This window comes from Heterodontus francisci, chromosome 11 (genome assembly GCF_036365525.1).
Source record: "Heterodontus francisci isolate sHetFra1 chromosome 11, sHetFra1.hap1, whole genome shotgun sequence".
Classification (NCBI taxonomy): Eukaryota; Metazoa; Chordata; class Chondrichthyes; order Heterodontiformes; family Heterodontidae; genus Heterodontus; species Heterodontus francisci.
Window position 1 is genome coordinate 69,840,507 of NC_090381.1, and position 24,909 is coordinate 69,865,415.

Here is a 24,909-nt window from a genome sequence, read left to right on the forward strand (position 1 = left end):
TAGGCAGTGACAATTTGTGCATAGCAAGAGCTCACAAAGCAATGAGATATCTTTAGTGGTGTTGTTTGAAAAAGGAATGTCAGTCAGGACACTGGAACTCTCTGTTATTCGAATAGTGCCATTGATTCTTCAACATCCACCTGAATGGGCAGATGTGCCTTCAGTTTAACATCTCATTCAAAGGACAGCAATACTGATGGTAATGTGCGAAGTTTTCTATTTCTCATATCAACCATTCTCATAGCCTGTGAGGAGGAGAACAATTTACTGCTAACTTATATCAAATTGTGTGCAGTTTTGTGCTGTAGATATATGTCTGCAAGATTGAGACTATCCAAAATCTATTTCAGAAGGAAACCTTACAGTCAGTACAACAAACAGAGTAGTTTTTAATCCCATTAATTTAGAGTGTGTTAAAATCCATAGCTCAGCTGGCTGCATTCAGGAAAGACAAGTTTACATATGGCCTAGTCAGCAGTTGTTAAAGGGACCACTCTATATGCTGCCACCAAAAAGGTAGGTTTATTAAAATATATTTACTTAATTGCAGGGCTTGAAGAGCTCCCTCTTCCAGCTCCACATTAAAACCACAGGCTACTGTTGGCCATAGTTTGCCTGATCAACCATCTCCCAATTCTTCCACCCTACGTCCTGATCATCCCCCTTAAGAACTACCTGCAGGATGCTCCTGCAGCCTAAAATTCCATCGTTCTTCAGTGGCAAACTTCCTGGTGTTGCCCAGCAAGTGTCTGCAGCTCTCTGATCTGATGTTTACAAGTATTGTTTGGGCCTCGGCCCTACTTGTTCCAGCACAGGTTAACCTGAATGAATTTCTAGGCCATAGATTTTCCAAAATTATTGAACAACTACAGTTTCTTTTGTTAAAGCAATATATGGTTGATGGGTTTAGACATTGTTCACCTTCATTATGTTCACAGTTTAATAGACACTGTGAAGTAGGATGCTTACAACAACAATAATGTCTTTCACATAGCAAAACATCCCAAGGCGCTTCACAGGAGAACTATCAAATAAAATTTGACAATGATTCGCATAAAAAGGGCCCAGGGAGCTGAAGTCACAGTCGCAAGTGGTGGAGTGATTAAAATCGGGTGTTTGCGAGGCCAGAATTGGAGGAACGCAAAGATCTCAGAGGGTTGTAAGGCTGAAGGAAGTTACAGAGTTAGGGAGGGGCGAGGCCATGAAGGGATTTGAAAACAAGGATGAGAATCAGGACTGGGAGTCTATGTAGGTCAAGAAGTAGAGGATCACACAAATGAACCATTTCCCCAACAGCACTATTGGTGTACCTACACCACACAGACTACAGCGGTTCAAGAAGATGGATCACCACCACCTCTCAAGGGCAATTAGGGATGGCCAATAAATACTGGCCACATCCCATGAATTAATAAAAATAGTCATAAAATGTGACAAAAGGAGAATATTAATACAGTGAACACTCATTTAGAATCTAATAATATGGTATTCAATCTATGAAGCTTATTTTATCTAGTGAATTGCTATTATCCCCATCTCTAGCCATTGATACACTCCAATTCCACATCTGCCAAGACCTCAGCTTATTCATCATTTTTATGATGACTTTGCTCTAGATTTAGGCTTAGATCCCGCAATGTAAATTTGTTTAGCTTCCATCCATAAGAATCATGTCCATCACAAGAGGTAATAACATGTTCTAAAAGTTAACTCTTTATAATTTCCTTATACATTTTTGCTTAGCTAATGCTTTTATACTTTGGAAAGCAGGGTAATTTGTCCTATCCCCCTAATGTAATGCAATTAGCTTACTAGTTTCCCTATTTTTCAATTTGTTTTAGAACCTTTACCTATTTTCTTATTAGTTTAGAAACTGGGTTTTATTCCCTTATCTCTTTCATTTTGCTACTGAAAAATAAGCTTTTGTGTTTTCTCCATCCCACTATGGAATCAATTTAGTTACTTTGCTCTGAAAGATTTCTTAGAATCAATCTCCCTTTTTAAGTCTAAAGACCAAATCTGAATGCAATATTCTAAATATGGGTCTCACTAATACATTGCTCTGATTCATCTTTGCATTTCTGGACTTGGACTCCACCCTTCAGACTGTACACCATAATTTGTCTTATTTACAGCTGACTTGCATTGCTGAGATAGTACAAAACGCATTTACAGCCACCAGATACATATTCTTGAGCAAGATAGATTCATTGCTATCAAAGTTAATTTTCTTGCTGATATACCAGGAACAGAACCTGGGCATAGCGGATGCCTGCTGGGTTTCTGCAAGCAGCGCACCAGCAAAGAGCATTTGAATTTCGGGCCACTGCATCACCAGCTGCAACCCTTAAGTAGGTCTTGGGAGGGGGAATGGCAGGGGGAAAATGGTAATTTGGTAAGGTGGGGTGACTGGGAGAGGGAAGGAGGGTGGTGACTGAGAAGCGGGGGATGAGGGTGGGGTCAGTGATCAGGAAGCAAATAGCAATTGGGAGAGCAGAGGTTGACAGTGACCAGGAGAGAAAGTGATGCAGCAATTGCAAGTAGGGTGAGAAGGGAAGAAATGATGCCCAGCATCGGCTCGTGGTTTTAATATGGAACTGGGAGGAACACTCCTGTGCCTCCCAGCTCCAAATTCAGGCAAGTACTTTTTTAAAACATCTTTTTGTAGTGGGTGTGCAGCTGTGTCTTTAAGGCCACTGGCACCAACTGTGTTCAAGGCAAACCAATTTGGTATAGGAGGCAAACAGCCATTAGGTTCCCTGGACACCTCTTTTGATGTCTATACCATTATGGTGGGCTGCACACTTTCAACTCAAAAGTGAGCATGTGCATGCTGCCTGCCATTTCGAATGCATTTTGCTCCTTTTTTACACATTTTACAGCTGCGATTTTATCCATTCGACGGGGGTCTCCAACACTGGCAAAAGTGCCAGCGAGAGCCCTGCGTCACCTCCCCCAGGGAAGGCCCACCGGATCAAGTGCCGAATAGGCACTTAAGTGGAGAGCGGCAGGCCTTCCCCAGGATCAAGGACACTGGTGGTGCAAGTCCAGCCAGCTAAGAGCTGCTGGCCAATCAGAGGCCAGCAGCTCTTTAACTGAGCAGCGCCAAGGCGGAGGCAGTAGGTGCTGCTCTGCTGGTACTGGATTCACCCGAGGCCCTGGACCCAGGCCACAGGTAAGTCAGGGTGGGAGGGGTTTCACAGGGTGGGGGGTTGCAAGGGAGTGAGTTGTAGAGGGGTCAGCAGCAAGGGCAGAGGGTTGGCTCTCAGAGAGGTTGGCCCTCCCCTTCCCAATGCCAGGTCCTTCGATCAAGCGCGAAGTTCATTTTAATGAGGGAACCCCAGCCCCCCACCCCTGGAGCTAGCAGCAACCTGCACAGGTTTACGTGGTATTCTCTCTGCGCGGCAACAGGCCCGCCCACCTGAGCGAATACAGGCAGTTTCGGGATGAGGCCCTTAATTGGGCACTAATTGCCCACTTAAGGGCCTCAATTGGCAGCAGGGCAGGAAGGCCGTTCACAGGACTTAATTTGGTTGGAGGCTGGAAGGTGGCAGGGTCCCCCTCCACCACTAAACCGCCCAATTATATGCTCTCCCCGCCTCCAAATGTGACACGGGGGAGAGTAAAACGGGCACAGCATTATTGAGTTTCTAGGTCTTTGTATCAGAGTCACACAAGTTAAATCCCATTCATCAATCATCAATCCAGTCTTTGCTGCACATTTTTCCTTTATATCTCATCTGGAAACTTAATAGTTCTGCTGTTGACATTGTTACCTATATCATTTATATATGATGTGAGAATTTGTTCAGTACACTGTTGGTTATCAGTGATAATCAAAGCTCAAAACACAAAGGTTTGAAAGTTTTTCAAGATATTGTATTCCTTTCATTATTTTCATTATTTTCAGATGTGCTAACATCTATTTTCCATGGTTTCTTACACTGAATTTGCCTCTGTGATAAACCAAATCCTTACCTTGTCAGAAATAATAACACTCTAAAAGTTTATTTTCTTAAAATTAACTATTAAATCAATACTTTTTGTCCTTGTATTAAGCAAATTATAGAGAACAACAGTCAACTCAAGAACTGTTTTTCATTTTGCACAATTATATTCCTTAGGATGATCAGTCAAACTTCATGAAGCATAACTATTTCAAGTGTATGTGACCTGGATAAAATAAACCACATACACTACTTTATACAGAAGCTTAGCATTCCATTGTACACATGGAAGCATGACAGCATGCAAATATTTTGGAAGAAACCGGAGCACCATTGACTATTAGCAAGCTTATATCTTTCATAAGGGAGCATGGTTCAGTGCACAGCACTTATGCCAGTACTGTTACTTTGATGGAGAGCTGAAATTCAAATGACTGGTATGCCTATTCCATTGTATACTCATCCCAAATATGTTTTCAGCAGATAACATTTTTCAAAAACATTTATGTTATTTAACAGCCTGAGGTCCCTACCTCACAGAATCACAGAATCAGTACAGCGCAGAAGGTGACCATTCGGCCCATTGTGTTTGCACCGGCTCTCTGAATGCCACTTAATGCTATTTCCCTGCCTTCTCCCCGTAACCCTGCACATTCTTCCTTTTCAGATAACAGTCTAATTCCCTGTTGAATGCTTCAATTCAACCTGCTTCCACCACACTGTCTAGCCTTAATCACTCGCTGCATGAAAATGTTTTTCCTCATGCCGCTTTTGCTTCTTTTGCCAATTAATTTAACTCTGTGCCCTCTCATTCTCAATCCTTTCACGAGTGGGAACAGTTTCTCCCTATATACTCTGTCCACACCCTTCATTATTTTGAATATCTCTATTAAATCTCCTCTCAGTTTCCTTTTCTCCAAGGAAAATAGTCCTAACTTCTCCAGTCTATCTTCATAACTGAAATTCCTCATCCCTGGAAACATTCTCGTGAAACTTTTCTGCACTCTCTACAATGCCTTCACACCCTTCCTAAAGTGCGGTGCCCAGAACTGGACGCAATACTCCAGCTGAGGCCATATTAGTGTCTTGTATAACATAACATATAACATAACCTCCTTGCTCTTGTACTCTATGCCCCTATTAATAGAACTCAGGATACTGTATATTTTATTAACCACTCTCTCAACCTGCCCTGCCACCTTCAATGACTTATGATGATGTGTTTTTTTACAGTAAGAACTACTGATTTAACTAATAATGAAAATTATGACTGTATCAGTGGTTCTTAACTTAGGCATCTTTTATATTAATTATGAATATTTCGCAATTGAGATCACAGGCTATCGCTATCGCTGCCTGGGCAGTAGCCAGGTGGAGTGGACCATTGGGACAGCTAAGAACCTGACCAATATTCATTCCATTGATTTCAATAAGATAAAAACAGTAATAGTGGGGGCAGGGGTGGTTTTCTACAACAGGCAGATTAACTGCCCACATAGCGAAGGTGAAAATTACCCTCTGCAGTTCAGAAATAGGAGCATCTATTATGTGATATTTTATGTTAGACTTTTATCAGTGATAAAGGGAATCAATATATTTATGAATCCATCTAATTTCATTGTTAACAGTTTACAGTTCTTTTTCTAACCCCAGGTGACATAGCAAAGGGCCATAACCAATTTTTACCCCATTGTAGGAACTGCCAAAGCGGCATCATTCTTAACACTTATTACAATACGGCACAAAATGTATTTGGTGGAATCAGTGCAGACATGCTTACAAGTATATACCCGACAGTTCATTCTGCATATTAGTGCACTGTATTTCCACCACAGAAACAGACCATTTGGCCCAACAGGCCCATTCTCCACACCAGCCTCCTCCCACCCTCCTTCAGCTAACCCCATCAAGATACCCTTCCACTTCTTTCTCCTTCATGGTTATCCAGCTTCCCCTTAAATGCATCTACGCTAGCTGCCTCAACTAATCCTTGTGGTAGCTAGTTCCACATTCTAACCACTCTCTGAATTCTCTACTGGATTTATTAGTGACCATCTTCTATTTATGGTGTCTAGTTCTGGTCTTTCCTGTAAGGAAAAGCATCAGATTTTATGTCTGTTCCATATGTAACGCTGGACAGTTGGTCTTCCCGGACTAACGGGAAGTGAAAACTGCTGTGTGGAAGAGCTAAGTGCTTTTCTAGCAATGCTTGCAAGCCAGAAGCAGCAGGACTTCTTGCCCCTGGTCCCCCCAAACTAACCTACTGCCATTCCCACAATTACCTCCCCTCACAATCACTGATCCCCCATGATCACTGACGCCCTGCAATCACTGACCCCCCTCAGATCCCTAATTGTGTCTCCGATCTCTCTCCGATCCCCTGCAATTACCACCCAATCCTCCAAACCTGGCTGTACCTACTCCAATCCATGATCTCTACCCTGATCAGCAGGAAACCTACCTGCTCCTGGGCTGTGGCCTATTTTGCAGCATTTCCCACCTGACAAGGATCCAAGCCTGCCAATCAGTCTGGCTTCCAGTTGGGGAACCTGTTTAAAAGAAAAAAACATGCATTTCGGGAAACCTGGTTTCCTGACCAGAACTCCTCTCTCATCACCCTCAATCCCACCCTGACTTGGAAATCCTGCCCCAATAAATGTTGAGGTTTTATTTTTCAAGGAGTATGTGACCTCCTTATTCTTCCTACAAAAATATACCAGCTCACACTTATCTATATTGAAGTTCATTTTCCAATTACACACCCATTCTCAAGATTATTAATGGCCCAGATTTTGTGGTCAGCGATGAAGGAATGGCACTTGCTGTTCATCACACTTACAGCTGCCCACAGGCTTTTTGCAGGCTTCTGAGCAACAATTTAAGGTAATTAGAGATCCTCCTCAGTACAACGTCCTTTACAGGGGATATGTGGCATGTGTGAGCAGGGCAAGCAACAGCTTCAACCAAATCGATGAATCCTCACTGAAATATGCAGAGTCTAAGCCAAGAAGTATAAATTAGGATACTAAATTCAATGTAAAATTGTGTACAGAAAACAATATATATATATATAGAGAGAGAGAGATGAGGGACTGAAAGAAAATGTAAAAAATTTTAATTTTTAAACTTTAAAAAATCTCCAACAATAATTACATTCTGAAGGAATGAGACTCTACACATAAAATTTCAGTGTCAGGGAGGTTGTTTGGCAGAAATTAAGACTTACTACACCATTAGAAAAATTATTTGCACCAGAATGCACCAGCCCTAACTTTTGCTAGCGTGTTTATTGGGTAATTAGTGGGTAAATACCACAACTTTCATCTATTGTCAAAATACCTATGTAGCAAAGCTTATGGAGCAGCAGGGCAAATTGAATGACAATTTCCCAATTTCCATGTTTTAGTGCACACATGTGAACTTCAGAAGTTGCTGTCTGATTTATTTCATAATAATGGTGACACCAATAGCCTCACTGTTATTTCCGCTGCAAAATCCAGGCCATTGTTTTCCTATATTTTATCGCAGGCCTCCTCTGTTATAAGTAAACTCCTCAACTTGGTGTCATTCGCAAATTTTGAAATTGTACTTCAGATTCCCGAAGCCAAATCATAGAGTCATAGAGTCATTATGGCACAACAGCAGTCCCAGCACCGATCCCCATGGAACACCACTTCCCATCTTTTGCCAGTCTGAGTAATTATATTTAACCCCTTCTCTCGGTATTCTGTTTTGTAGCCATCTTCTGCTTGTCCTCTGACTTCACATGTTCTGAACTGAATCATGGGTCTACTATGTGGTACGTTATCGAAGGCATTCAGTCTACTATGTGGTATGTTATCGAAGGCATTCTGAGCTATCTCTTCTGCATAGGTACTGAAATATTGTGCGTAAGTGGAAGAGATAGTTCACGTGATGCTGTGAGGCAGAGTTTAAAGTATCCACAAATGCAAGCATTGGGAACATTACACAGAGGGCCAAAATGCTGACAGCTCTTTCAGAGAGCAAGCGGTTTGTAGCAATGCAACCCACAAAGTTCCAGCGAAACAGATTTTGCGGTCAGCGGCACAGCGATGCCACTCACTGCTGACCTCAAAGAAAGCTGGCCACAAATATCTAGCAATCTCTGTGGTGTGGACTTCAACTTTCTCGATGTTAATTTGAATCCGGCACCATGTCAAGCAGATCTCCAGGCATCCGGTCACTGTCATCAAGCAGGGCAACCAGTCAATCACATTGAAGTATTCTCACAGTCAGCAAACCAGGAACTAAAACGTAATGATTATTTGTTACTCATTTTGTAAATTTTACAGAGTAAAATATCTTATTGGGACATATACATTAGAAGCTAAAATACAAACTTCTTCAAAAAAATTTAAATTGGCATTTTTATCAGAATGGGAAAATTTGACATTACACATATATAAAATTCGTTTTCCAGGAACAAAGAAGTTGCTCAGCAATAGTTTTGACTTAGTGTACCATTAAAACAGTTATACCTCATTAAGAAGGCATAACTTTTTCAGGGTTTTTTTTTAAACAGTGATAATATGGTATAAAAGGACAAGTTCTTGTCAGTTCAGAGATTTCTAATTGATTACAATCTACAGGCATTTCAACAGTGCACCACAGAATCACAGCATTGCTCCAGTGCAGAAGAAGGCCATTCAGCCCATTGTGTCTGCACAGGTTCTCCAAAAGAGCAATTCACTTCGTGCCATTCCCCCAGCCTTCTCCCCGTAACCCTGCACATTCTTCCTCTTCACAATTTTGAATATCTCTATCAAATCACCTCTCAGCCTTTTCTTCTCCAAGGAAAACAGTCCCAACTTCTCCAATGTATCTTCCTAACTGAAGTTCTTCATCCCTGGAACCATTCTCATGAATCTTTTCTGCACTCTCTCCAATGCCCTCACATCCTTCCTAAAGTGTGGTGCCCAGAACTGGACACAATACTCCAGCTGAGGCTGATCTAGTGTCATATACAAGTTCAACATAACTTCAAAAATAAGAGCAAAATATTGTGGATGCTGGAACTCTGAAATGAGAACAGAAAGTGCTAGAAACACTCAGCAGGTCTGGCAGCATCTGCATAGAGAGAAACAGATGCAACGCCCGAAGGCCCTGACGTCGCATCAGATGTGTTCTGATGAAGGGTCACAGACCCGAAATGTTAACACTGCCTCTCTCCACACAGATGTTGCCAGACCTGCCAAGCACCACCCTATGGAGAAGCATAGATTCACTGACAGCATTTTCTGTATTTCCACGTTTAACTGGACAGGAGTGGACTCATGAATTTGCTGTCAATTTTAGTGGAGTAATGAAAGCAAACACTATCTCAAAATCTGGGCCGTTATATTTACACTTAGATTTCTTCCTCTGCTGGGTTCACCTACTTTGCACATGGGGTGTGGGGAAGGCGGTGAAGTGGGCGGGGGTGGGAGTAAATTATAAGTGACTGTTCTCAGCACTACTCCATAATCTGTAGGAAAATTCAAAATTCATCTGTACTTTAGCTTGGGAGAATGATTTTATGTGAATTTAATTGCACAAATTTACTTGCTAACTTAGTGTGGTGATTAACTCGGTCAGTGTTCTATACTAAAAATGCTTCTTTTGTGGTCTTTAGGTAGTGATACAGAACCAAACCAAAATGTTGTTTAGTCCTGAGTTAACATATCAATACTATCCCACATTTTATATTGATTACAATGACAGGCTATTCGGTATAGACTCCTTTGACCCTTTAGAATTTAATTAGAATGTTCACCATATATTTAATTTTTGACATACAGCTAGATTCATCACGATTCTCATAATTATTGAATATAAAGTTTTATTGTTAGGGCCAATTCTGTGCTCCAATACTTCCAGTAACACTACAGAGGTGTTACCATCTATTCATTTTATTTAGATGGAAAATCCTGGGCTGTGCTCTTCCTGTGAATGTCGCTCCCCACTATAAGTATTAATTTGGCCCTGTCAAGCAGGGAAGACTTGATAAAGTCACTTGATAGAGCTCCTGACCAGAATTAGTACTTAAATATAACAGACAGTATGACTGAGTCATGCTAGACCAGTAAGATTCCAAGTGTCAACCCTGTTTTGTACTGGTTTAGCTGAAACCAGCTAGAGAAATGCTGATGACATTATGGTTGAAATCCCACCACATATGCCGGGATCAAGCCTATCACTGCACTCCAATGATGATCTTGCTGGTGTATCTAGGGTTAGAGAGAAGGTATCTATTTAGCTCAGGGCTAGTGGGAGTTTATGCCACTACAGGCAGGTACCTATCTAACTGAGGAGGGTATGAACTGCAACTTTGGTGGCTGGGCGATGAGAAACTGCTCTAAAAATCTTTAAAAACTCACTGACCTCACCATAAGGGCCATGACATGGCCCGGACCATTAATATGCACCCCACATCTGCCATCCTTGAAGCTAATACTCCTGTTTTTTCTGATGATCCACAATGCATTGTACCCCAGGCCAGGGTCACAGAAACTTTTTTTTTTAGAGATACAGCACTGAAACAGGCCCTTCGGCCCACCGAGTCTGTGCCGACCATCAACCACCCATTTATACTAATCCTACACTAATTCCATATTCCTACCACATCCCCACCTGTCCCTATATTTTCCCTACCACCTACCTATACTAGGGACAATTTCTGATGGCCAATTTACCTATCAACCTGCAAGTCTTTGGCATGTGGGAGGAAACCAGAGCACCCGGAGGAAACCCACGCAGACACAGGGAGAACATGCAAACTCCACACAGGCAGTACCTGGAATTGAACCCAGGTCGCTGGAGTTGTGAGGCTGTGGTGCTAACCACTGCGCCACTGTGCCGCCCATAAACTCCTGACTTAGGAGTCCTCCACCCCTGGCCTTAGCCTGACCGCACCCCTCCACATCACTGCACCATCATGTTTGGCCTCCTTGTCCCACAGGTTGAAAGAAAGGGGAAATAAGCTTGGGATCTCACTTCTGATTATTAGCCAGTCACTCCTGTTGGAAACTACATGTTGACCAGAACAGGACAAGATTGGACTTGTTTGTGATGCCTCCCATGATAAAATAGCCTGCAATTATTTACTGCCTAGACTGACATTATGAAGAATGGTGCCTTTGGGGGAAGTATTGGATGGCTGTTTCCATCTTAGAATTACAATTGTGCTATGAGTGACCTTTGGAAGGCGGGGCGAAAACTGGAAACCAAACCTTGTTGCGAATCCTGAGTGAACTCAGAAAATGATTGCTTCGAGTTCAAGCTGCTTCAGCGCAACAATTCCCAGAATTTTCTGCTGTAGAGACTGAGCTATCAAGGGACACTTTCATCTGCACCTGTGTTCCATGACAATCTCCATCTTTACCAGTTTGAACCAGTTTTAATTTTCAAGTGATTTGCTGTATGATTGAAAGGAAAATAAAATCTAGTTTCTACAGAATTAAATGCTGCCTAGTTATGAACTAGATTCGATATTCAAGATTCAAGTTAAAAATTACAATTTTATAAATTACAAATTTTTTACACTCCACAGAAGATTTTCTCTCTGCAGTGAAAATAGAAATGTATTGATAAAGTATTTGCTTACAATTTTGCTACACTTAGAGCACAGAGGAAATCTTCCCCTGTGGTTTTGGGTAGAAATTCAAATTTTGGGTCAAGTGTTGGATCAATATATCACTGACTATGTACCATGGACCTGATTTAGCAGGTAATAGATGGAGTGATGCAAACAAGAATTAATATATCTTAGGTAAGCTGACACTCCACTTATTTTGATAATAAAGTACATTCTTCCCCATTTAAGTATCCTGATTTTCAGGATTGCTGTCCAAACACTGTTGAGATTCCCACTTCTAATTTCTACATAACATTATCCCTCAAGAAGTATTTCTTCAGAGCACAAATGTAATTTTAACAAAAAATATTTGAACTATTCACATTCAATATTGTGAAAGTCCAATCAACATGAATCAAAAATAATAAAAATGTGCGCATTGACAGGACTTGTACAAAAAGATTTTAAAAATGAGCTAATGTTTTCAGACATTCGGGGCTGAATTTTGTTTTCCCGCCACCAAGAGTGGCAGCAGGAGAAAAAAATGGTGGCCCGCTGCACAGGCCGCGCGCCACCATGCCGTTGTGATCTTGCATGCAGCAGCTCATTTAAATATGCAGGGCGAGCTGCCCTCAACCCCTAATCACATGGCGGGGACGGCCTCAGTAGCAACATGAACGGCATCAGCTGCCTCTGCACAGGCGCCTAGAGACTGCAGAATTGAACCCCGTACCCCCACCCCGCCAACTACACCGCAAATAAATGTACGGCTCGTTCTCCACCCCAACCAAAACACTTAGATTGCAGGGTTGCCCACTACGTCCCCCCCCCCCCACCTACAACAGCGCAAAGTGCAGAGGTCACCCCCTTCCCCCCCCTCCCTACACTACAAATGCAGAGTTGACCCCTTCCCCCAACTACACTAAAAATCTTAAGTTCCCCCTTCCCCACCTTGGTGGCGCCAGCTTTCCCTGAACGGGAAAGTGAAGGCGCATGAGTGCCGCCAGTCGTACGGAAGATCCCGAACTGCAGGCAAGATCACGGAGAATTGTATTTAAATGTATTCACGACCGTTATTTAAACATTTAAAGTTGGGTCTTGTCGCAGAGCGGCGAGGGGGCCCGCCACGGTGACTCGCTGCTGCTGGGAAGATCGGGCCCAGCAATCCTGGCATTGGCTCCATGGCGGGCTGCTGCCACTACAATCTTTCCTCCGCCACGGAGCCCGACATCGGAAGCTGAACAGAATTCAGCTCTAGGTGTGCATTAGAAGGATATTTTTACATTTAGCCATCCTTGGTCAGGTTAGCTTTAAATTAATCAATAGGCATTTATATTGTAGCACAGATGATGTTGTTAATCACTGTGGAAATTCTGAATCCCTGCAGGTGTAGAAAATTGTACTGCTTCATACTGAATCACATGCTTAATTGAGCCAGCTGACAAAATATATGGAAAACTACTGTGGCACACACCTGTTTTTTTTAGAATGTATTTAACAAGCTGTGCCCAAAAGCACAACCCTTCTGTAATATCAGCATATTTGTGTTTTAGCCTATACACTCTGTAGCACTGTGCAAATTAGTTAACAAGCTGCAATGTCAGCATTTATAAAGCTTATATATTTAGATGTTTCTTAAGTTAGGGAAATATGACTGATGGATTATTGGAAGAATTTAATTCAATTTTTATTTTGAAATTTGACAGGTTGCATCAACTAGCTCACTAATTAGTTGATATTCTATGCGTTCCCCCTAATCGAAAGTAGACTATTTCATAGAAAACTGCAGCATGAAAACAAAAATTACTTATATTGGACAATTTTTCAAAATATTGGTCAGTAAATTCAATAGCCCCTGAAATGGACATGGGGATCGTGATACGCATTTAACCTGTGCCCTTTGATTGCAAGGCAGGCAGCACATCAACGTTGTACAGCCTGCTCATTTCAATGATTTCAGCATCCAACCAGTGATAAGTTTGGTGTTGACTGGCTAGATGCATCAACAGGGGGCCAATATCATGAGTGGCTAGCACATTTAAAGCCAGCCTGTACTTCTTAAATGGGTTGCGAATTGAGGCTGGAGCAGGTGTTGGCAATCATGCAGAAAGTGACTTTGACCTGGAAAACATTGAAGAATGGCACAACATGGGAGAGAACAGGCTCCAGGTTTTTTGGACTCTGCACTGGAGGCTTTGGTCGAGGAGGTGGAATGGAGAAGAGATGTGCAGTATCTGCAGGGAGCCAGGAGGCCTTCTATACATACACTCAGAAGGCAATGGGAGCAGCTAGCTGTGAAGGCCAATGCCAGGAGGCAGGCCCTGAGGATCTGGATGCAATGCCACCAGAAGTTCAATAGCCTTACACGAGTGGTCAAGATCAGTGAATGCATCTTCAAATGCCATATCCTACCAACTGCACCAGTCATCTCTCAAACTGCTCTCTTTACCACACCCAGGCAGGACTCATACCTGGTATTTATATGATTCACAGCACCCTCATACACTTGGCACTGCTGTAAGCCTCATAACTGGATCTCACAGATTGCATGCACTGCCACCTATTAAAGAATGACAACCACATCACTCAAACAGATTGCACCACACTCAATAACACATTTCCCTCTCTCTTGCAGTACAAGGTGGTGTACAACAGGAGGCAGCAGGAGCTAACCAGCAGGGGACAGGCACATCTACATGTACTAACCCCCACGGAGGACACTCTACTGGCCATTATTGCAGTGGTCATTGCTGTGGCTACAGTCAGCGGCGAAGATGATGGTATCCTGATACCTAACACTCCTTCTCACAACCCATTTTGCCTGTCATCCCACACTCATTTCTGATTACAAGCTGCAGATGGTGTAAGCATGCACCTCTTACTTACTCCCCCACCGCCCGTCACCCCTTCCCCATGATTCAACCTTTCTCCTTTCTGATACCCAAAAATTGCAATCTTGTCAGGCAGTGCAGGAACAGCAAGAAGGCAGTGATGATGAAAACAGCATCAGTCTAATTCACATTCGCAGCCTCCAGCTCCGATACTGACACTGTGCATAATTTAGAGACACCGGGTATCAGAAACTGCAACCTGGGCAGCGGACAAGGATAGCGCAGGTGCCAGCTTGCCGGAGGGCGAGGCCGCACACAAGCTCTCCTGCAGAGTACTCAGATGACCATTTCAATGAGGCAGCCTGCAGAAGAACACTGATGGATGTGCAGAACAAAATGTTTGCTGCATTAGGAAGCCTGCCTAAAAGCCTGCAGTCAATATCACAGAGCAAGGAGGAGTCTGGCACCAATTTGGCACAGGACTTTGCACAGAGCTTGAAGCCCATCCTTTCCATTATGTTAGTGGTGGTTAGCTCCATTTGCATACTTGTGGCCCCAACCATGACTCAGCATCTGATGGCCAATGTCAGTTTCCACTGCAGCACAAGCAGTGACCACCTAAACTCTGGCTGCTGCACTGGAAGCTCATACAGCTATCATTCAAGTTCAGCTTGTTGCCATGCAAGCTCAGAATGCTGCCATCACGACTGTGGATCACAGGGCTCAAAGGGGCTTGCAGGATCTCACAGCAACCTATCCAGGGGAGTGGCAGTGGCTCCATGGAGCATGAACTTGCTGTCCTTGCTGTCCTCTCCTCCAATCCCTGCCACTCTTCCAGTGCTCTTTCTGTTGCCTGTTGGCCAGCCAGCCCAAACATGCTGAGATGGCGCAGTCATCTGGGGCAGTCTTCCAGCCCCAGACCTTCGCGAGGTCATTCTCCAAGGTCAACTACAGTCTCTCCCATTGAAAGGCAGCAGCCTTCCACCAGCCATGTTGCCTTTTAATGAGGTAGCACTGTGTAGGAGCACTAGGACAGGCAAAGACACGTGGAAGACAGGCACTAAGGGTGATTATTGACTTTAGTATGCAATATGGTATGGTTTCATTTATATATTTGGCTTGGAATGTTTTTATGTGTGACTTTTCTTTTTGCACTTTGCAGATGCTGTGATGGTCAGTGGCAGAGGAAAGGTAGAATGTGGGACTGTAGGTGAATGAGGAATTGGAGTTGTGGTTATTGGTGTCACACTTGGATAAGTTTTCATGGACAGCCTGGGTAGAAAGGGGTTGTCCAGGTTGCCTCCTCCATTCCCCCTCCTCCTCATGCAGCTGATCATGGATAGCTGATGGCAAGGGCTGTTCCTTCTTGATGACAAGGTAGTGCAGCCTGCAGCAGACAACCAAAAATCTTAACATCCACTCTCTGGTGCTGCAGGAATCCTGCAGAAAGGACCAGGCAGTGGAAGAATTGTTTCAGCAAGACAACCGTCTGCTCTATCATGTTTCAGGTGGCAGCATGGCTTTCATTGCATGCATGATGCACACATCTATGTGAATATACATCAGCCATGTCATCAGTTGGTAGCCCATGTCACCCAGTAGCCACCATTTGCTTTGCCATTGTGGTTCAAATGTAGTTGGCACAGCAAACTGCCACAGAATGAAGGCGTTATGACTGCTGCCATAATACTGGACATTGACCTGCATGATTCACTGCATCTGTTCACACACCAGCTGAAAGCTGAAGGAGTGGAATCCCTTTCAGTTCCAGTATAGGGCAGAGTTGACATGCAGTGCTCGCAAAGCGATGTACATGCAGTCCATGGCACCCTGCACCATAAGGAAGACTGCAATCCTAGCAAAGCCACATTATCGCTCCACCTGCTTGTCTCTGGCAAGAAAGAATAAAATGTAGTTGGCTCTCACTAAGTAGAGAACTTCAGTGATCTCCCTTATGCCACAGTGCATGGCAAACTACGAGATGTTGCAAATATCTCCAGCTCTAGCCAGGAAGGAACCAGGCGCATAAAAGTTCATGGCCATGGTCAGCTTCATAGCCACTGGCAATGCAGTCATTGGCCTGCTCTGAGGTTGTATTTGTGGCTGCAGCAGGCAGCAAATTTCAGTGAGGACATTCATACTGAAGCGGCGACATCTCACACATTATTCCTTGCTGAGGGTCAAGAAGGAGAATTGCTCCCTTAGCACCCTGGACAAATATTGCCTCCTGCTGAGAGCTCTTCTCCCTCTCCTCCTCCTCCTCCCTCTTCCAACAGCTTGACCTGTTCTGCATGGCCTCAAAGTCATGCTGCATTCTAAGGGGAATGCTTACTAGTGCACCCATGTCTGGGAGCAACTGGTTTGTGCAGAAGCCTTGAAGTCAGCAAAAACTTCTTTAGCACCTGCCACTCACTCTTTTAGGCTTTTGTGACTTTAAACAACTATAGAAAGCACCAAACACTTATAGAATCAAAGCAACAGCCAGAAGAAATCAACCAGCAACTAACTTGTAAGCAGTTGATGATCCCTTTAAGTAGAGATGCTGGGGTGGGGGTCCTTCCTGTTGCTGAACACATGTTCAGCTTTGCGAGGTTAAGAGATGGTGTCAGCTTGAGCTCCAAAATGGCACCACTGACATTAAATCAGCACAGTACGCTGATTGATGTCATGCCCTTCTGTCAGCCATTCACTGTAGTGTGCTGACGCCCTCACCAGTATTACATCCAATAGGGTTTGCACCTAAGGTGGCCAAGTACACTGCAGATGCCATTTTGGAACTTTAGGGCACTTGTAGCACCAAAAATGCAGGTGTTAATGAGCCCAATGTCTCACCCATGGTATCATTTTTTTTTGTATTTTGGCAATGAGAATATACTCATTTGTTATGCAAACAGAATGCAGCATTTGTAATGTATTTATAAGATTTGGTGTTCTTGTGTCATGAAATTGCATTGAGCACACTTGAAAAATGAAACAGAATTGTTGAACTTGTTAAGATGGCACTGCTTTCAATCTTATTTTATATTTAAACATCTTTACTGTATCAAAAATGGTTTGCTTTAATTCACCAGTACTGATTGTTTTGCATTAAGTTTACACTTTTCTTTCAGTTGGTATTTTTTGGCTGACACACAGGGCAGATCGATGAGCTGAGGCAGCTGTCCAGTAAGATGTACCAACAGTAGTAACATATTGACTTTAGATTTCAAACCTAGCCCAAATATATTAAACCCACTTCTCCATAAATGCAGTCTGTTCATTATTAACTGACTAAACAATCATTATATTTCTTATTAATAATTTATGTGAAACTCACATCAACATTGACACAGATAATGGCATATCTCTCCACACCACTGGTGCACTTTGCAATTTCTGTTTGTTTAATAATTACTCATAAATGGCGAATGAAATCAGTCACTCATTATAAATGTTCTTTCAATATGTTGGCCACACAGTGTATATTTGAACTGCTTATCTTATTGTAACAAATTTGATTAATTTGCTTATTGTTTTCATGAGTAGTAAATAGCTTGATTACTCATAATGCAATCTGAAATAAAAGCAAAAATTAAGCATGGGTACAAGCAAGGCCTTGCTCAAAACTTTTACACTATAAGAGTAGTTTAGATTTGATAATATATGAAAGAGAATGCAAATTTTCACCAGAGGATGAATTGAACCTTACCACCCAGTGGAAATCTGGCAAGTGGGCAATTAGAAACAAGCAGGTTGCATTCCCATTTGGAACTTGACCCCTCCTGCTGTCTCAAATATTAACCTGTAGATTCTGTAGGCAGATGAGGTATGTGCCTAAACTAGATGGAAGCCTCATGAATTTATTTGAACTGGTGTCCTATTATGTCAATAGGCCCCCAATGGCATTTTAACCAGTTCCTGAGCATGGACGTTGTGCAACTTCCCCACCAGGCTGAAACAGATTGGTAGCTGGTGAGAAGGATGAAGAGCCAAGTGGAGCAGAAGTACTCTTCTGGGTCCCACAAGGAAATCCACAGTAACTGCTGTGCTGACGAGTTCACACAAGGCCTACAGGCTGCTGGGATGACCAGAACAACAGCAAGGATGTGAGTTAAAGATGGAGAAAGGCAGGCGACCACTGGAACAGTAAAACAAAAAGATAAAGAGAACCGAAAAAAGCAATAAAGTGATATTTAAAAAACATGGGGTGGGGAATTTTTTCCTGGCGGCAGGGGTCTCGACATCTGAAAAAAGCAACGCCGAGATCCCCACATTGCCTCTTCTCTGGAAGGCCTGCCGAATCTAGTGCCAATCAGGCACTTAAGTGGACAGCGGTGGCTGCTGCTGGAAGTCCCGCCCTTGGAGAGCTGCCAGCCAATCAAAGGCCGGCAACTGTCACGCCACCACAAGGCGGTGGCTGCTGCTGGAAGAGCACCTCCCAGAGGCCAAGGAGCTTCACTGGACCCAGGCCTCTAGTAGGTCAGGACGGGAGGGATTTCATGGATGGGAGCCACAGGGGAGGGTGTTGTGGGGGGGTCGGCAGCAAAAGCAGGGGGTGGCTCTCGGTGGGCTCCCACCACTTCCCGATGCCGGGTCTCTCATTCAAGCACTAAGTGCCTTTTAACAAGAGACACCACCCCACCCCCCATCCCCCCCGCCCCCCGATGCCTCCTGGAGCCAGGAGGTATCCCGCACTGTTTTCCGTTCTGTGCTTCCCATGCGGCAACAGGGCCACCAGCCACATGGTTAATTACGGCTGTGGGGTAAAAGGCTCTCAATTCGGGTTAATTACCCAGTTAAGGGCCTCAATTGGCAGCAGGGCGGGAAGGCCATTCACAGGCCTTCCCACCCCAGACTAAATTTTGGTGGAGGCAGGATGGTGGCGGTAATCCGCCACTTCCCCCACCACCATCCCACCTGATTTTATCTCTCCCCACTTCCAAACACACTGTGGAGGAGAGATAAAATTTCCCCCCTAGGTCCCTCAGGAGTCAATGATGCTTCAGAACTACATTACTGAAATGGATATTGTCATGCAGGCCTCCACCTGCCAAGAATGAGACATTAATTTCACCACATAACCATTAAAACTTAAAATTGTTGCTGGGAAGAAAAGAGGGCCTATCATAAGGAATTGCCAGGTCCCTTGCTATAAAGACCTTTTTTGCATACAAGCAGACAGTGTTGAAACAAAGGAACCAGTTCCTGCGTCCCCAATACACAGAAGACGTGGTCAGACCAGTTTAGTCACATGACTAACTGGCTGTTGGAGTTTTTTTGAATTTGAACTTGCCACAGAGTTTTAAAACTCAGAAAGCTCTTGACTGAGAGCATCTCTCTCCTGTCTGCTCTTCTATTTCTCACCAGCTTTGGAATCCATTGAAGACACAGGAACCCCGAGAGAAAAGTCTCCTACAGTGAACAAGGTTTAAGAAGAATACTGGGCCCCAACGAAAAGCAAGAATTACCTACAAGCAAGAACTACCTACAAAAGGACTACAGTGAGCTCGAAGCACAGTAACAAGAAACTCATCTGGTATTGCCTCAAACCTCTCAACTTTATTTTTTCTTCTGTTCTGTTCTGTCTCTATTTGTAAGTGCGTACCGCGTATGCATGATAGCGTGGGCTGTGGCTTGTATCAGTAGGTGTTAACCGAATTAGAGTTTAAGTTTTAATAAATTTCACCTTTCTTCTTTAAACCTGAGAAAACCTGGTTGTGCTTATTTCTTTGACTTATAATTGGAATGTGGTGAACAAGGATTTACCAAGGGGAAACACAAAACACGATCTGTTTACAAATTAAATCCTGTTACAATAAAACCAGGTGAAGGCTGAAAGAGACCCCTAGACATCTTTCTCACCTGGTCGTAACAATATCAAAACCAGATATAGATCTACTAAATTAGCTAATGACACTGAAAAGAGACAAAGTGTATGGCAAAAGATTTACAGGAGGATTAAGATTTACTACAGAACTGGATGAATAATTGGTAAATTAAATTTAACAGTGATAAATGTGGACCCTGAATTTCCACAGGGCCCACAGATGCACTCTTGCTATGTCCATTCAATACAGGAACCTCCCCTTCTAGAAGTGGGAGCCCTGCTAGATTTCATTTCCACACCACCCCCCTCTGCCCCCCAATAGGTTTTTCAGTTACTAGCATGAGCAGTACTGATAGTTTGCCCTTTCCATGGAAATATGTCACGTATTTCAAAATGAGGCATTCTTCACATCATCAGGTTTGAGTGGGCCAGAGGATGACCTGCTCACTTTTCACTTGTTTTGGGTGCTATGTGAAGATCTACCCAAATATTCCTTCAATAGGAGGATATGGCCTTTCTAGCGTACCAAAATTGCTGACAGCAACAAGCATCCTTTAACACTTATTCATCCCTTTTAATGAGATGACAGAATGTTTGCAGTGAAAGAGAATTTGCATTCCTTAAAGAGTTGAAGGGTGTGGTGAATATTACATTATAGAATCACAGAATGGTTACAGCACAGAATGAGGCCATTTGACTCATTGCGTCCATGCCAGCTCTCTGCAAGAGCAACTCACCTAGTCCCACACCCTGCCTTTTCCCCGTAGCCTTACAAATTTTTCTTCTTCAGATAATTATCCAGTTCTCTTTTGGCAGCCTTTATTGAATTTGCCTCCATCGCACTCTCAGGTAGCGCATTGGTTCTCGACCCTTCCACCAATGGGAAGAGTTTCTCACTATCTACTCTGCCCAGACCCCTCAGGATTTTGAACACCTCTATCAAATCTCCTCTCAACCTTCTGTTCTCCAATCTATCCACGTAAGTGAAGTTCCTCATCTCTGGAACCATTCTTGTAAATTAATCTTTTTACCGGTTACTGACTTGATGGACAATTTTAATTCTGGCAGAATCCAATGGGCAGGCAGTTAAAAATCACCTAGGACCTTCTCTCTTCCTGACATTTTCCATTTTAGCCTGCTTTTCTGAGCAATCAGGAAGGACACCCACTGGAAACAGGTGAGGCCCTTCTTTAAAAATGCAGATCAGGCTTCAATTTTAACCAATGGCCGAAGTGGAGAAGCAAATGTTGCTTTCCCAAGTGACACTAGAAGAAAATGTCTGGGTCAGAAGAGGCCCAAACTAGTAAGTATTTAAAACTTTAACTGTCCAGGAGGAACAGTGCACTTCCAGACCCCACAGGAACATTTAGACCTCCCTTGCCCCAGGACACCCCTTCCAGTCTTTGAGACCCTCTTAAAACTTGCCTGACTGGCAGGGCCTGTTCCTTCAGACCTTCAGTCAATTACTAAAACTTCAGTTTCATGCAGAATCAGAAGCTTAAAGGCATCAAAAGTTGGTTGATTTGCTCTAAAACTAAATTGGTGACCAGGTAGCAGATAGTTGTGATTGAGATACGAGAACAGATTCAAATTTATTGTGTTTCTGATAATTTTTTGGCTGGGTTGTTACTGTAGGAGGGACATAAAGGTTCACCATAAAGGTTATGACATTTACCACAGCAATTACTTTCCACTGCCAGCAGTAACACCTCTAATTAAATATGTATATTTTTACTGCATAACATTTCATTCACTTCTAAAAGGTGCTATTAAAGTTGTCAGTTATTACTCTCACAAATAATTTTACAAATAAAAATATCAGTGCAGAAATCTGTGATGCAATCTGTTCATGCTATTATTTAAGGGCGTTAATTTTCATTTCGCCCACCACCCCATTTACACTGATAATTGGGGCAGTTGGTAGATGGAAATTTCAAAAAATACAATCTCCTGTTGACTGCCTGAAGTTCACCCAACTGTTTGAGCTGGCTATCATTCACACCTGAAACATGGAAACCTTTTCTCAATATGTAAATCAGGGTCCTGTGCCAGTGTAAGACTCAGATGCTATTTCCATGTGCGCAGTGCATGCTCCATCCAATGGTCCTTAAACGGACTGCTGGAAGTCCTTTTTGAAACAGGTCAAATTTTTCTTTAAAGATTGTCATTGAGGACAGGAATGTGCTTTATTTCGTCCCCATTCCCCAATCTCTCCACCACAGGTGAACTATATTTGAGACATTAGGTGAACAATGTTTTTCCAGGCCTCCGCCAGTACTGCTCAGAGCCTCTCTGCTGGAAGATGACTAACAGTGAACTCTCCCTTTGATGTTTCTTATGTATAGCATCTGGCATCCATTCAGTCCCACCACATAGCAATGCGACTGAATTTGGAACTCTATACAATGGGGAATCAAACCTGCATCCCATAACTATCTTAGCTTTGCATGTTGGCATCCACTATGTTACCAAATATGTGTTAAATTTAAATTAGGATTTAATCCCCTCATTTCAGATCATTTTACTTTAGTACCAAAAGAAAAATGACCCAGAGGAGCCCAAATACTTAAAATTTTCCCCAATTTCTTTTTAATAAACACTTTTTATTTAAAATTCTTCATCATTTTAAGTGGCTTAAGCTCTGAAGCTTACTTTTATTTTTTTTCTGTGACATATTAGGCACAGGAACTGCAATGCATGAAACATGCACACAGAGGAAAAGACAAAATTAACTTGCCTGTTCAGATTAAGATATCCATTTCAAATTAAACATGAAATTATAAAATGCTATTATTGAGATCAAAGACATCAACTACAAAAAAACACAGGGAAGAATATTCGGACATTTCGAATAAAAACAGATTGGGCTGTTTATTTCTGAACAGCATATTGTAACAAACACTGAGTAAAATAGCTTATCTTCACAATCAATAAAACGTAAGATTAGAATTTATCATCTGATGTAAAGATTACTAAACACGTTGTGACTTTCCAAGAAAGGCTTCAAAAGCATTTGCAGTAAACTCCTTCCTGTAACAATCAATGCAAAAGCCTACAGGAATATACTTCAATCTTTTGGGAATAAAGAGTGAATTGGCCTTATTTTGCACATAATAACAAATGGAAATCAAAATGGTGATATCATACCATTTTGATTCAGTTTGTTCCCTGTAATTCAAATTAGTTATCTAATTTAACAGATGAAAATAGCCAAAGACATACTTGTAATCCTGGTTGTTTTATACTTCTCCAGCACGCCAGTTGAAGGGCTTAAATCAGGAACAAATCATATATCTTGCTTTGTAATACACAAACCTTGATACATCGAAAAGAACTTATAAAGCCCATTTTAAGGATTATGGTATTGGGACACAGTCTGTGCTGACAGCAGTACACCTCCTATGGCCTATGCATTCTGAGCTCCTGCTGCACTAGGAAAACCTGTCAAAGTCGGCATCCATGCTGCCAGCATGAAAATTATATAGCATTATTCTCTCCTGTCAGTGTTCTGTGAGCTGTTGAAATCTTCCCCTCCATTCACAAAGTTACTCATAGATATAACTAAGTAATGAAACCAATCTTTATATTTATCCAACCATGAGCAAAACTGTCTCAATTGCCTTTTAACAAATCCATAATGTACATTTCTTCAGGGATAATTTTTGAAACACATTTAGCATGGGAGCAAGATTCTGAATAGAATAAACAACAGACAAGAAAAGCATGATTATTAACAACCGGTTTTCTCACCTATTTACCCGTATTTACATTTTGGTTAAACTTCATTTACAAAGAAAAATATACCTAAAAGTGTATCAAATAACAAGCGCATTAATTTAAAAAAATCTTTCTACTGAGCAAAAATGAGCAGGAGGGACTTGAAAACTTTTGACATCAATACCGCAAGCTAGGAAGATGCAACTAACATCAGATCAAACTGGACGGCGGAATGGCATTGCGGAGCCAAAAGAATTGAAGAGAGGTGTCTGAAAGAGGAAAGAGAAGAGAGCAAAGAGGAAAGTACAGCAGACTTCAAGAGTTAATACTGTGTGGGATTCCACAGGAATCTCATTAACCCCTGAATGAGCCACAGCAGCCTCCCTCTTCCCATGTTACAGCCACTGGGGTAATCACCTTGTAGAAGCATTGGGGAAGGTAAAACATCATTTCAAGATATGCTCTAGAAGTTCACATTTGATGAGAAATAGTTTGTTGGCTTTTATTAAGGCAAGAGAGCTTTCTGTAGCCAATAAAACCCCAATTCTGTTTCGCAAGTAGTTGGTGCTCTTACAATATTAGGTGACATGAATATCAATGTGGTATTGAGCAGATGCTGTTGATTGTAGGGTAGAAAAACATGACTGTTAATACAGGTGAGCACAGATTGCTCATCTGAAATTCTCTTCAAACAGCTGCTGCTGAACAGCTCTGGCTGCAAGCAACATTGGATTTGTCTCACTTCCTTACATCCTGCATATCATCAGCATCCTTTCCCTCATCATGCTGAAGGCCCTCCACCAATGCAGGCTTCATGCATTATCCCAGTTGCAGAGCATAATAATCCAACATAATCAAACCACAATCATATGAGACACTCTTTGTAGGCTGTGTTGCAGTAAGCTGCTTGATCTATCCAGGCATCTGACATGTTGTTTGAAGGCTCCAGTGTTTGACAACCCTTGGATCTGATTGTAGAGGAATTATGCAGCCAAATATGAATTGCTAATAGGATTCATAAGTCAACAATGCAAG